The sequence below is a fragment of the Calonectris borealis genome, chromosome 2 (genome assembly GCF_964195595.1).
Source record: "Calonectris borealis chromosome 2, bCalBor7.hap1.2, whole genome shotgun sequence".
Classification (NCBI taxonomy): Eukaryota; Metazoa; Chordata; class Aves; order Procellariiformes; family Procellariidae; genus Calonectris; species Calonectris borealis.
Genome location: NC_134313.1, coordinates 41,896,756 through 41,910,304, shown reverse-complemented (window position 1 = coordinate 41,910,304; position 13,549 = coordinate 41,896,756). Strand labels below are relative to the sequence as shown.

General features: G+C 51.3%; 1 protein-coding gene across 1 annotated transcript in view; it reads left to right on the top strand.

The window, feature by feature from the left end:
• Positions 1 to 12,657: 12,657 nt before the first annotated feature.
• Positions 12,658 to 13,549, top strand: part of CHD7 (chromodomain helicase DNA binding protein 7) — a 132,280-nt gene continuing 131,388 nt past the window's right edge. Inside the window, exon 1 of the mRNA XM_075141779.1 lies at positions 12,658 to 13,114. The gene's annotated coding sequence lies outside the window, so the exon portion shown is untranslated. The remainder of the gene's footprint in view (positions 13,115 to 13,549) is intronic.

Genomic DNA, 13,549 nt, shown 5'->3' with positions numbered 1-13,549 from the left:
CGGATTGATTGGGAACAGGTCCGGGCTCACATACCATAAACACCTATTAAACAGAAATAAATACGTCTACAGGGGGCTTAAGTTAAACGGGGGCAGCTTTGCCTGCGCGGGGGAGCCGGAGCGGCGGCGGGCCCCGCACACGGCGGCCCCGAGGGAGCCCGGCCCTGACGGGGCGCCCCGCCGGGTCTCCGCGCCGGGCCCCCGGGGCCCTCCCGCGGTGCGTAGGCCGGGGCCGTGACTGATGGTGCCCCGGGGCCCCCCCGCGGCCGGCAGTCGGGCCGGGGCGCTCTCCCCGCACGGACCGGAGGGGACGGGCCGGGGCGAGCCCCGCTGCGCGCCGCGGCGGCACGGGGCGGGTGGCGAGTGAGGGGGCGGTGCTTCCCATTGGCCGGCGGCCGCGCCCAATCAGCGCGGCCGGGCAGTCGCCGTCAGGGAAGGAAAGCCCGGCCGGGGTGACGTCGGGCGGAGCGGGGCGGGGGGAGGGGCGGCGATGCGCCCGTCGCCGCGGGAGGGGGTGGGGAGGGGGTTCCCCTGGGGGGCGGGGGCGCTCGGCGGGGAGGCGGTGGGGTCGGGCCGGGCCGGGCCGGGCTGTGGCGGTGGCTCCCTCGCAGCCCTGCGCGGGGGGCTTTGGCCCGGGGGCCCGGCCCGCCGCCTGAGCGCGGCCGTCGCCACGGCAACCTCCGTCCCGCGGGGGGAGGGGCGCAGGTAGCGGGCGGCGGCGCGGGCGGGGTCCGGCCCGCCATCCCCCCGGGGCCGCCGCCGCCGTGGGAGGCGCCTGTCACCGGCTGCTCGCTCTTCCCGCCGCTCCCGCGGCCTGTCCGCCCCGAGGGGCCTCTCCGAGCCGCGCGGGCCGCCTGGGGTCTGGCGGGCCGGGCCGCGGCGTTGTGAGGGGGTGACCCGCGGCGGTTGGTTGGCGGTGGCCCTCGGCTGTGGGGGAGGCGGAGGGGAGCCGAGCGCTTCGGGCCCCTTTCCCCATCCCAGCCAAAATCCTGGGGAGATGCTCCCTCGGCGTGGGCGTGCAGCGTCCCGGGGTCGGGGTTCCCGGGGGAGTTTCTGTGGTGATCCGTAACGGTAGCTTGAGGAAACGGGTCCAGCGTTTCAGGCCCTGTAAAGCCAGCCCGACGGGAGGCGACGCGTTGCTTGTGCTTCCCTGTGGAAGGGCGCTGGGAAGGAGCGCGCCCAAAGCCCACTTCAGCAAAGAAGGTTGAACCTGACAAGGTGAGATTTCTTCCTGGAGCGAGCGTGCTGAGAAGCGTGAGGAGCCCTCCCCGAATTGAGAGGAAGGGGCACAAAGTCAGGTCAGCGCTTTGTATACGGGATCCGATTCCCTGGCGTTAACAATAACCATGGCAGCTGTTGGCGTATTTAAGCCAGGCCACTTCTTCAGACCATCCGGGGGACTGTCCTTAATGTTGTATTTGCCTGTTCAACAAATGCTTCTTGCACGCAGCCTCGCTGGCAGCGAGCATTCTCCCCTCGCTACACGAGCGCAGAGCCGCACTATTGCGTGAGGGCAAGGAGATGTGGGAGGGCTGTGTAAGGGGTGACTTCAGCAGTAAAATTATTCCCTGCAACCTGGGGCTGGGTTTCTTGTGGTCACTGCAAGGGCAGCCCAGCCTGCCCCTGCCGAATCTGCCTGGAGCTCGTCCCGGGGTCCCTCGTCTGACCCAGCTCCAGCTGAAGCAGCGCTGAGCTGTGTGTTGTGGTACTTGGCCAGCTCTGTGACTGGCTATTTACGGTAAAGACACAACATAGCTATTCTGCTTAGAAAAATAATAGGCAATTTCAGGTTTTTAACTTCTTCCACTGCGTTTTATTTTTTATAATGTTATCTCCAAAATAATTTCAACTTCTTATGTTAAAAAGTTACTGCAGTGAAGGAAAAACACTTTCTTTCACTTTGTTTTTGTACTTTGAAAAATGAAGGTGAGAAAAGAAGCAGTGAAGGTAAGTACTTTGATCTTTAAGTGGTTAGACAATTGAACTTTTATGTCTGTAAATTATGTCTGTAAACTAGACTGGTCTCATCTAGCGAAAAAAACAATGTAGAAAAAATGGAAATTCCCCATAAAGTCAACTTTTCATTAATTAAAGTCTTCTGTGGATGATTCCGCACTAAATACGATGCTTAGACAGTAAAGTTTCATTTTACAAAGATATAATATCCTTTTCTTATTGCTCTAAATCTTAAAACCCAGGGACATGCTTAAAACTTGACAGTAGGCATAGTCGGTATTTGCCTGGACAACTCCTTCAGTTCTAGTTTGCTTTTTGGGCAAGTAGCGTGCACCACAGGCATGCCTGGACATTTGGCCCTTCTGAGCAGTTTGTCGTTGAGGAGGCAGATAACTAAACTGTAAACTCAAAGTGAAACCGTTTCAACGCTCACAGATTAACACCTCTTCTCCTTTTTTGACCTCCTGATGTCCCTAGTTTAGGTGGGTTTAAATAAATGGAGAAACGTATTGTATGCAATGCATACTTTTAGGCACACAGTAATAGTATGTATACATTGAAATACTATTTAATAGAAAGACAAGCAGCATCTGAAAAGCACATAAGCCTAATTGATTCCAGACACAACTGGCCTGGATTTTGTTTCCTCTTATTCCAACTTTCTGACCTTGTAAAAATTATCTTGATTGTGTTATACTAAAACAAGGCCATGATCTTGCAAAAACTACCATGTGTGCTAGTGCTGAGGAATACCGGGTAAAGCACTGTGTATGGAATGTCAACAACATTAGGCCCCAAGTTCGTTTGTTTGTTTTCCTTTGCTTATATCTAATCATGGTGAAGCAATAGTCTCACTTCTGCTAAAAGCTGAATCTGGGTTTTCATTTTTAAAGGAGGTGGAAAATGTGTAGTAAAACTTACGATTTGAGGGGTGATTGATAGGTTTTAAATTCTTACAGCAGTTGAAGCTACTGGGATTTTGTGGCATTTAGACTAGGGGAAAGAACAGCAAGGGTTTAAAAATATGTATCGCCTGTAATTTTTTCAGTACTTTTGCGGGGGGAGGGTGGGTATCTTTGTTTTTCAGAAGATTGTTTCTAGGGATTGGTAGGAAAGTTTAAGGACTTGGTGGCTTTGATGATAACCCTTATGATACCATTGTGCCTTTGTATAAATATGTAAAAAAGAGCTAGGACAGCATAAAGTCTTAGATGGGCTGCTGTCTTTGGCGCTGGAGAACTTCTGACTGTAATTATGTTTTCTGCTTGACAAAAATCCAAGGCCCAGGTACACTGGTCCTTTTATTGCAATAACTGCTGCTGCTACTGTATTTGGGAATCTGCGGCTTGCTAACCTTAAATCTCTGTGAAGAGTTCTGACAGAAAAATGTCTTTCCAGTGTGTTGAACTGAACAGATGATCCCTCTCGTTATTTCTCTGAAGGCTCTCCTTTTGTTTTTTTCAGGATCAAGAATAAACTATGTATTTGTGTCTTTGTCAGCAAGACTCCCATGGGGCAATCCTTGTAAGCATGGGGATTGCCTGTTTGTAGCAAGGAGGCTTATAAAAAGCAACTCCAGGTGGAAGTGGGCCTTTTCCTGCTCCTCCCGCTGTCCTGCTGCAATCCCCTTTCATCCAGCCCTGAGAACTGCCTGCCTTTCAGACTAAGCTACAAATGTAAGAGAGTTGTGGTCACTTGACCAGATATTAGAATATCTACCTTTACTTATGTTGATTCATTGATGTTCTGGGGAGTTTCCTTGTATATAATGTAGCACATCAACTTACAGTGGTCATACAACAGCAAATGTAACTTAAAAAATTAAGCCTATCTCTAAAGAAAACGAGCATCTTTTATATGTCATTAAACTTGGTTTCTAAGAAGTCGGCATGAATAAGGCTGCCATCTTGTTTGGGCTTTTTAGCTCCCTTGTCAATGTTTCTTATTTCCCTACAGAATGCAAGGTGGACATGGTGTGTGGTAGATTATTTATTAAATACAGAAAACTGACAGCACATGCAGCGTTCTGACCCAAAAGTCGCGTTGGTAACCTACTACACCAAAGATTAAACAATAAATATTAGTGCTAACACTGTATCTGTTGTCTTTATCTTCTAGCAACTATTTTACTTCTTCTTTTCTCTTAAGTTGTAGAAGAGCTTCAAGTAAGATCCTGCCACTTTAGAAGCAGTGATATAATCTGTGCTCTCAGTGCGAAAAAAACAGCGTGTTCTGGCTTGCATTTTTTAAGAGAGAAAACAATTGGTCCATTGCTTAAAAGTTGTGCCATTCAGTGCAGCGATACTTAGTGTGCGGCCTACAAAGTGTGACCTGTGGCATTATGGATGCAGCGCACGTCCCCTCCCTCCTCAGCAACCACAGGATGAAGACACAGGTCTTTCTGCCTTAACTGAAATAAGCAAGTTCTGTTCATCTGCCAAGAATGTACAAGTAAATATAATGATTGTGTAAGTTGCTTGTAATACGCAAAGTGTAAACAAACTTGTGCATAGAAAAGGTGAGTTTCTGGCAGGTTTCCAGGGGAGTTCCTTCGGCACTGCAGAGCTAAGGCGTTCCTGTTTAAGGATAAGACAACTTTTAGATATTTATGCAAGAAAGAAACAGAAAAGGTGCAGAATGGAGGGATACAAAATGAGGTGTCTCCTGGTGGTGGTGCTTTTAACACTGACCTGTGGCTCTAGATTTATTTCTTCACGATTGGCACTCAGCGGTATTGAACACCTCTACTTTCAAATCATGTCAGCATGAATGACAAGTACGCAGCATCTCATGGAATCAGATCTAACCTGTCTCCTATGAAATGTATGGATGAAATGAGGTGTTCCTTTACCTGTGAGTTGGTATTGTCAGAGTACGTTTTGTTAAATTCAGTTTTAAATTTAATATTTGTAAGGTTCAGTTAACAGTGCATTGTTTCAAATACTTCGATGATCAAACTCTACTTAGGCAGTTGTTTCTTTTCTTGCTGCGCAAGGGGTATGCATTTGGCTGGATTGTGAGAAACTGTGAAGATCGTACAAGTAAGTTTAAGTCTTTACGTGTTTGCTGAATGTATCTCACACTTTTTGAACGTTCCAGTACCCACAATAATTATGCAGGCTACAGTGTGCGTGCGTTGTCCTTTTCCTCCATATTATGCTGTTTCCATAGAGTATTGATTCACACTCAGTTTTAGCCCTTCTCTTCAGGTGTTTTTTGCCAATGAAATGAAGACCACAGCTGACAACTTCGCTACTCTGACACGGCAGAACTCTGATAAGCTTTAAACTTAACTATATATGAGACCGTTTTCTCAGGGGTGGGTCTGAAATAGTGAGAGGAACAATTTATTTTACTTTTTCTCCTCTATATCAGGTACAGTGGTTTTATGTATGTCCCTATATCTTTCTGAAACTAAGTTTTCCCTGAGGTGTACGAAAACATAAATAATAATATGAATTGATGTAATGCAGAGCACGTTTATGAAATGTCTCAATTACACCAAGCTGGGAGGATCGTGACCACTATGGATGATCAGCACAGAAATCAAATGAAATAAAAATGAACTTAATAAACGCAAAAGTGAAATTCAATTAAAACAAGTGTCAATTTCTTGCAGAAGTCAAGGTAGGTGATTATAGGGGGGTTGTGGAGAGTCACTAACAAAATAGCAAGGGACGATGCGATGCTTTTGCAAAATGCAATGCTCTCTTAGGGTTTATCAATAGGTGGCATATGTAAGTCATAGAGAAAGATATAAAGATGACTCTGCTAAGTGCCGGTAAGGCCTCAACTGCAGTATTGCCTTCGGTTTCATCTTCTGTGCTGAAAAATAAAGTACAGGACAGGGCAAGAAAAAATAAGAGATGTAGCATATAAAAGGAAATGGTGAAGGAAGGGAGGATGTTGAGCCTGAAAAATAATTTTTAGAGGGAATTGGATAAATTTTCCAATGTGCAAAAGGTTAGAAGAGGTTTGATCAACTGTTTACGAATGCTGGGGGGAAAGATGAGATAAATCAGATCTGTACAGAGGGAAGATATCTTGGACTGGATATTAGGAAGGTGGGAGGATGATTTAAATCAGGTATTAGGAGCGGGGGGCGGGGAGGGAGATGCAACAACAACTTTTAAATAGTTACAGTGAAATACCAGAACAAGCTACTTAGGAAGTTCGGGTATCTGCTTTATGGAGGGTTTCTAAGAACAGGTTAGACAAACATCTGTTGGGGATTGTCTGGGGCTACTTTATCCTGCCTTTGTGCGGCCGGGGGGGACCAGATGGTCTCTTCAGATCCCTCTCAGTCCTCTTCCTAGAAGTTTACCAAGCAGGGAGGGGAGTGGACCTGAGTTTAATGAGAAAATGTTATCATCCTATTAGTTGATCCTCTTTCAGAATAGAAAAAGAATCAGAGAGAAACCACATCTAGCTTAACTATGTAAGTAAATGTGGGGTTTTTTTAATTGTTGTTGACTTGCAATTTTATGAAGCATTTACCAAAAAAAATACATGGAAAAGTCATAAAACTTAACACATTTAAGGTGTTCCTTACTGCACTTGTAGTGTAACGGTTTAAAGAAATAATTTTAAATGCATCTTTGTCTCGATGAACCTAAGTAGCAAAAATAACAAGTTTATAAGTATTTTTCAAGGATATTATAAACGTGTGTTTGGCCGTGGGTTTTAAATTGCCTCCCATTTTAAAACAAGAATTGACAACATGCATAGGTATTTCTGACCGTACCCGAGAATGTCGCACCTGGGTGCTCCTTGCATGTGCAAACCCAGGAAATAATCGTGACAGATCACTCCTGCTCCCCGGTCCACAGAAGGAACAAGTTATTCAGTACCTGCTCTGTAAAATCTGTCTCGAAGGAAAGCTGAATGGAAACGTGAAAGCCAGCGCCTCGCTTCCTCGGCAGGTGAACTCTGTGACTGCAGCAGCGTTTCCCTCCCTCCCTCCCTGCCTCCCCCGGGCTGCGCGTTGGGAAGTTCCAGTGGAATACAGGTGCTGTGGAAAGTCCTGCTCACGGCGAGGAGACGTGACCTCTCGGCGAGTCAGATCCCATTTTACAGGCGGCTCCGAGTCAGGGTGGAGCCCGTGAACTGAACTTTGTGTGTAAGAAGGAAGTGATGTTGGTGGCAGCTTGTGTTGCTAAGCAGATGAGTTGCCGTATTTATGTCAGCTGATGGTTTCGTCGGGTGTGTGACTTCATTCTTAGATATGGTGCCTTCCATTTATTAAGGACAAAGGTCAGAAATTGTCAGCGCTGTGGTAGCTGTGTCTCTCCATATAAGAAGAGGCATGTTGTGCTGAGCCGTCAAAGATGGAAACGGGAGTCCTTAATGCTGCTTCTGCACGGTGAAAACAAAACCGACCGTGAAACTGTCAGTTCACGTCACGGTCCAAGAGCAAACGTCCTCGCGAGCAGGGATGTTGTGGAGTAGGTCAGTTCCCCAGTGTTGCTCCATTTTTTTTTAAGAACTCACTACTGTTCCCGATTAAAGAGGTGGCCTGTCTAACCCAGTGCCTTGTCTCCAGTAGTAATGGGAACTGGGGGGCTGAGGTGAGCCGTCGGGCACTGGCCTGTTAAATCAGAATTTAGATGGAAAGCTAAGTGATCCTGCCTCTTACTTTGGTAAACTGAGCGGTGGGTCTGTTTGGGAAGGAGAGCGGGTTCTTCATCACCTCTGTGCCACGGGCACTCCCGTGGGTGCTGCCTTCCGGCTGTCCAGAGCGGCACGGGTCGGTGGCAGCACCCGGGCAGCCTTTCTGAGACGCTCGAGGGGGAGAGTGCAGGCAGGTTCGGGGCAGCTGCCCACAACCGTGTGTGTACCCACGCAACCCACAGCGACCAGTCAAGCTGTGCTGTCTCAGATGGCATTTCCACCTATTGCCCCCTATTAAGGTCTTTGGTGACATCCTTAAGTTAGCCTTTGAGAGCTGTATGTTGTTATCCTTGTTCTGAGAGATACTGCTGTATCAGAAAACTTCCACGGAAAAGAATGAATTTTGGGAGTAGTACTAATTCTATTAAATCTGTACAGTAGTAAAGATTCCCAAGGGTTAGGCAGTGGGGAACGCTGACGTCCCTCAGAGAGCTTTGTCCCTGTAAGGCCTGGCAGGTGAGTGGCATGTGGACACGAGCTGCCGGAGCTTGCTGCCCCTCTGCTTTTCTGGTTCAGTTCCTCAGTTAAGGAGTTCCCTGCTGCAGAAGTGGCTGTTTGGGCCGGTTCCAGCTTTTGTCACTCCGGCTGGCTTGAGTTTCAAAAAAAAAAAAAAAAAATCAACCCACACAACTGCCTACCCTGGCTTGCCCTCTGTTCCCTTAGCTTGCTGGTGCCACAGGGTGGCTCCTCGTAGCACTTGTATTTCTAACGCTTTTAGCTTTTCAGCTGAAATTGTTACGGTTGTTCTTTCTGATACCAGTCTACTGCTTCCTGGTACTAACCAAAATCCACGTGCTTCAGTATTTCGGCATGCCGTACATTGGTGAACAGTTTCTTCTAAAAAAGGAATATTGTTTTCCTTTAGCATGTGGCACATCTTATCGTCTATGCCCTTTTGGCCACTTTACCCTCTCAGTCTGGTGTGCTTCCATTGCTGCCTAATTTTTGAGAAACTTTGAGTAAGACTTTCACTTAGAAAGAAAAAGAAACCATTTGTCTTTTTCGCTTCATTTGGCTGAAACAATGTTCAGAGATGAATAAAACGTGAGTGTGTGTCGGGGTCGTGCAATTTCGGAGCCACTTCCCACCAATCATGGGACAAAACATGACGCCTTAGTTCATTTGAGGCCATTGACTGGCATCCCAAATACCAAGCCTGAAGGGCAGCTACTCCAAGGACAAGCTTGGGCAGTTTCACGTCCCTCCTTGCACAAATAGAAGTAAAAGAAAGGCTGTGAGAGGAGAAGTTGTTGAGGTTTGAGTACATCTGTACAGAATTTCCTCGGGAGCTGCAAGTTCCTTCATCAAAGCAAAAAAGCCTTTTGGAAGAAGCCAGCTGGAGGGTATGGCACAAGCACGAGTACTTCCTGCTGGGACTGATGCACGGTTTGGACCATGCAGTGCTGAGCAGGTGAGGAAGCAGATGTACTTAACAGTGCTTTTCTCGGGCGGAGTGGGTTCCTCTGAGCTCCCTGTGCACAGTCCTCGGCATTAGCAGCTCTCAACAAGCCAAATACCTGGACGGGGCGGTCAGAGAGGAGGCACAGTCTGCTGGGGCCCTGTGGCCCGAAGGCCTACCTGTGCACCGCTTGTGTGGGGGCTCGGCATCGTGAGGTGTCATCTGCCGCCTTCGGAAGTGACAGCGTCTAGACCTTAAGATCGCACTTCGCTATACCTGCCTTTTAAAACAGATGCTGGTTCTTCAAAGTGAACCGAATAAATAACCTTCCTTTGTATTTTCATGTGGTACTAAATCATTTGCATTTTGTAATACTGATATTTTAAAACAGATGTAAGTGCCGCTCGGTAATCTCTGTGCTGTACTTCTTACAGAGTACATTAACTTATCTCTGCGTAATTATGCCTGTCATACACAGTGACTTGCTCAGCTTTGTGCAAACGATCCCCACCTTGAAAGTTTACCCGGCTAGGTGAAGTGTAGCAATTCATTGGGATTTTGTTGGTACACATACCCTTGCTCTGCAACTGCTGTTGAAATTCTCAGCCATTAATGCAAATTCTTTCTAATCTGCGAGCCAAATGGCTGCCTGCATCAGATGGATTACTTTGTCCCAACAGCATACAAAGGGTTGGGTGGCTACAAGTGAATTTTCATCCCTGTCATCTCTTGGATATTTTAATAAGCTGTTACCAATAAGGTTAATCATGAAGACTGCCAGGTTGCTGTTTCCTCACTCTCTTACGGAGCTGCAAAGTGCTCGTTGATAACTTGGGGAGTTACGACTTTCTCTTTGGGGACTGGCTGAAGCACGAGTTAAGGTTTCAAAACTTTTTCCTCTGTAGCAGCTACGCAATGATGTGTGTCATCCACGTCTGGTACTACCGTCGAGTACGCGTGTATGTGAAGGCGTGCCACACCAGGACAGCGTCCCACCTTGGAGCGGTGAAACCCTGCAGCGCTTTTCCTTAGAGAATGTAATTCTCCCCGTTCCATGAAAGTGCTGTTTGCAGATTCTGTTTCTTCTAATGTTGGAAAACGTTGGGAGACTCCCTTCGTATTTTTATCGCCCGAGTAGTAAGCCAGCTGATTTCATAGGCCATGGCCTGAGGATGGTTTATGGGACCCGGGGCGCTGGTTCTGTGCCTTCAGCAAGAGGCACGCACCAGAGTGTGGGGCTTTTTTTTGCCGTGGAACAAACATTTAACTAAGTACCTACACACATCCCCCCTCGTTGCTGGTGCCGTGTGAACATACTTCTTTTTTAAAGAAATGCTGCATTTCTTTGATTGCCTTACGCTGTCACCACAATGTTCTTTAAACGCTTTTCATGCTCAGAAGCTTTGCGATCTGATTTCTGCTCAACAAGAAACTGAAACAAGTTTCTAGGGGGAGCAGTGAGGCTGCTGGCAGTTCGTCTCAGAATGAGTTTCTCCTGCCCCTAAGTCTTGGAGAACTTAAATCTTTGAAAGCAAGGGGAGTTCCAGGCGAGTTCATGCCACGCCAGGGTGCTTGGCTGCCAGGTTAGGGGCGCAGTTAAATGACACACGCAGAAAAAGACACTTGCGGGTAAGTGTTTCTAGGCTGTCTCTGGTCTGTCAACATACTGCAAGAGAAAACTGAAACTGATTACATTTAGTAACTTGGGAGGATACCTCTGTGTAGTTGTTGGTGTGTTTTTTTGTTTTTTTTTTTTTCCACAAAGTAGAGAAATGCATGTTAAAAATAGAACGATCGTAAACCGAGCAAATTTGGTGAAGGTATACTTGGGGCATGTGCTGCTTCAAAGTTTTTTTTTAAATACTATTTCCACTTGCTATTTTTAACTTTATGGAAGACCACGGTGAGGAACAGGGAACATATTATACCGCACCGTCATATGCTATCAGCTTTTCAACACGTTTTTCAGTTGAAAGCATGGGACGGCGTCACCTCCCCGGCTGCTGGCCCCTCTCTGCGTGACTGCGCAGGCCTGGCTGCACAGGCGGTGGTGACGCCTCTCCACGCGCAAGCCGTCCCTTCTCCCGAAAAGGTGCTTTCCCCCTAAACCCAAGAGAGATTGAGTAGGCCAGACGTGAACGACATGATGTGGAACAGTTTCGGGCTTCCTCCGGAGAAGCCTGAAGTATTTCTATGGCTGTAGCGGCCCTCACAGCCGCAGCACTGACACGGACGCCTGGATCGACGGAGCCAACGACCCAAGAAGCGAGAGGAGCTTTTGACGTCCACGTTTCTGGGTCCAGCTCCTGGCTGTGTATTAAGAGAGCGTAGAGGAGAAGCTGTGCGAGATCCTACGAAGACGCCTTCTCCCTTTCCCCCAGAAGAGGTACGAGGGTGGGTGCAGCACACAGCCCCAACAAGGAGCGGGGCGGGGTGGGGGTTGCCTCAGCTCAGCAGCAGACGACTTGGTTTTTCTTTCTCCAACCTGCCACAAACAACGATGGTAAAAAGTTATCTCGTCAAATGACTTGCTGAAAATTCCTGTAATGCAGAGTTTTTTTACACTGGGTTTACATTTTAATCTCTTTATACTTTATGCTTATTTAGTTTCCAGAGTGATGCAGGGAGGACCGTTAAGCGTGCTACTGGTAATCACTTTTTGGTGGGATTTGTCTAATTTACTTACTGAATGAGTTTGTTTCGGTTTGTATAACGAATTTGAATGTATAGCTTACAAACACGACAGCAGCAGGGCTCGGCAGCCTTCCCGCTCCCGGCCCCGGTGGCGGTCGCGGGGCGAGCGGTCCCGCCGGGACGGGGCCGCTGCCGCGGGCGGGCAGCGCTTAATGGCCGCTTCCCTTTGAAAACCCGACCCGCTCGGGACAAAGTCCACCCGAAATCGCGGACTCGAGCGATCCTACCCCCTGCCCCCGCCCCGCCCCGCCTCGCCCCGGCGGCAGGGGGGAGAGCGGCGGGCGGGGGCGCGGTGCCCGCTGCCCGGCCGGGCCCGGGGCCGGGGCAGGCCGCGGGGGGCCGGGCAGCCTCCCCGGGGCGCCTCTCGGTTTCACTTCGCCGCCGCGTTTGGGAAGTTTGAAGCGCAGGAGTGACACAGCGATACCCCCCCCCCCTTCACCCAGGCTGCACCGGGAGTTTCCCGGGACGGGACGCGCCGCGGCGGCCGGGCCCGGCGCTGACCCCGCGGAGCGGGGCTGCCCCCCCCCCCCACCCCGGTCACCGGCAGGCGGGGCGGAGCGGCGGGGAGGCGCACGGAAGACGCCCCGCCGTGCCCCGCGCCCCGTCCCCCGCCCCGCGGCAGCGCTCCCTCGCCCGGCGGCGGCGGCGGCGGGAGCCCCGGCGAGGGGCTGGCGGGCCGGGCGGCGGGAGGTTAGTGACCCCCGCCCCTCCCCCGCCCCGCGCTGGGGTTTTTTCCTCTTTTTTTTTTTTTTTTTCTTTTTTTTCTTCCCCCCTTCTCTCCTCGTTGCATAAATTATGCCGGGCGGGGCGGTGACGTCGCGGCGGGGCGGGGCGCGCGGCGGCGCTCGCCCCCGGGGAGGGGGCGGTGTCGGGGGCGCGCCTTGTGGCGGCGGCGGCGGCGGCGGAGGGAGGGAGCGGGGGAGGCGGCGGGGGCGGGCGGGCGCAGGGGGCGGCAGCCGCGGCAGCCGCCTGGCTGGCTGGTGTCGCGCTCGGCTCGGCTCCGGCGGGCGCGCTCGCTTGCTCGGGAACTATCGGATTAAACTTGAATCGAGTGAAATTACACAAAGGAGCGAAGCGGAGCCGGGACCCGGCGGAGACCCCGAAACTACCGGAGACCCGCGCTGACCCTTCCTCTCCCTCCCCTCCCTTCCACCCCTCCTTCGCCCGCCCGCCCCGGTCAGGGATCCCCCTCCTCCCTTCTTAGCCCAGCCCCGGTGCGAGCGAGCAACTCCGTGCGTGTGTGTGTGCGTGTGCGAAACCCGCACCCCGCCTCGCCCCCCCCGCCCGGCGGCACCAACTCCGGAGCGTGTCCCCTCCTCCTCCCCGGCCCCTCGGCGGAGGGCAGCGAGGGAGCGAGCGGGGGACACCGGTCCCCGACGGCCACGCACCGGCCCGGTGAGTGACCCCGCACCTCGCTGACCGCGGAGGGAGGGAGGAAGGGAGGGAGAAGGGCGGGCGCCGGCCATGGAGCTGGGGACCCGCGGCAGGTCTCCGTCTCCGGCGGAGCGGCGCGGAGCGGGGCTGCTCGCTGCCGGCGGCGGCCCGGGGGGGTGGGGGATGCTGCGCCCCGCCGCGGCTCCGGGCGAGGCGGGGCGGGAGGGGGTGTCTCAGCGGGGCACTTCCCCGGGTGTAAATGGCTTTTTGTTGTGCTGCGGCCGGCCGGCCGCCTGCCTCGCCTCGGGGGAGGGGAGGGCACCGGGGAGCCGGAGCGGCGGCGCCCCTTCCCCTTCCCTTCTTCCCCTCCCCGCCCCCCCGCCCCTCTCCGCAAGTTTGGAGGGTGACTAAAAATCCGGGAAAAGTTGAGCGAAACTGCGCGGCGGCGGGCGGGGG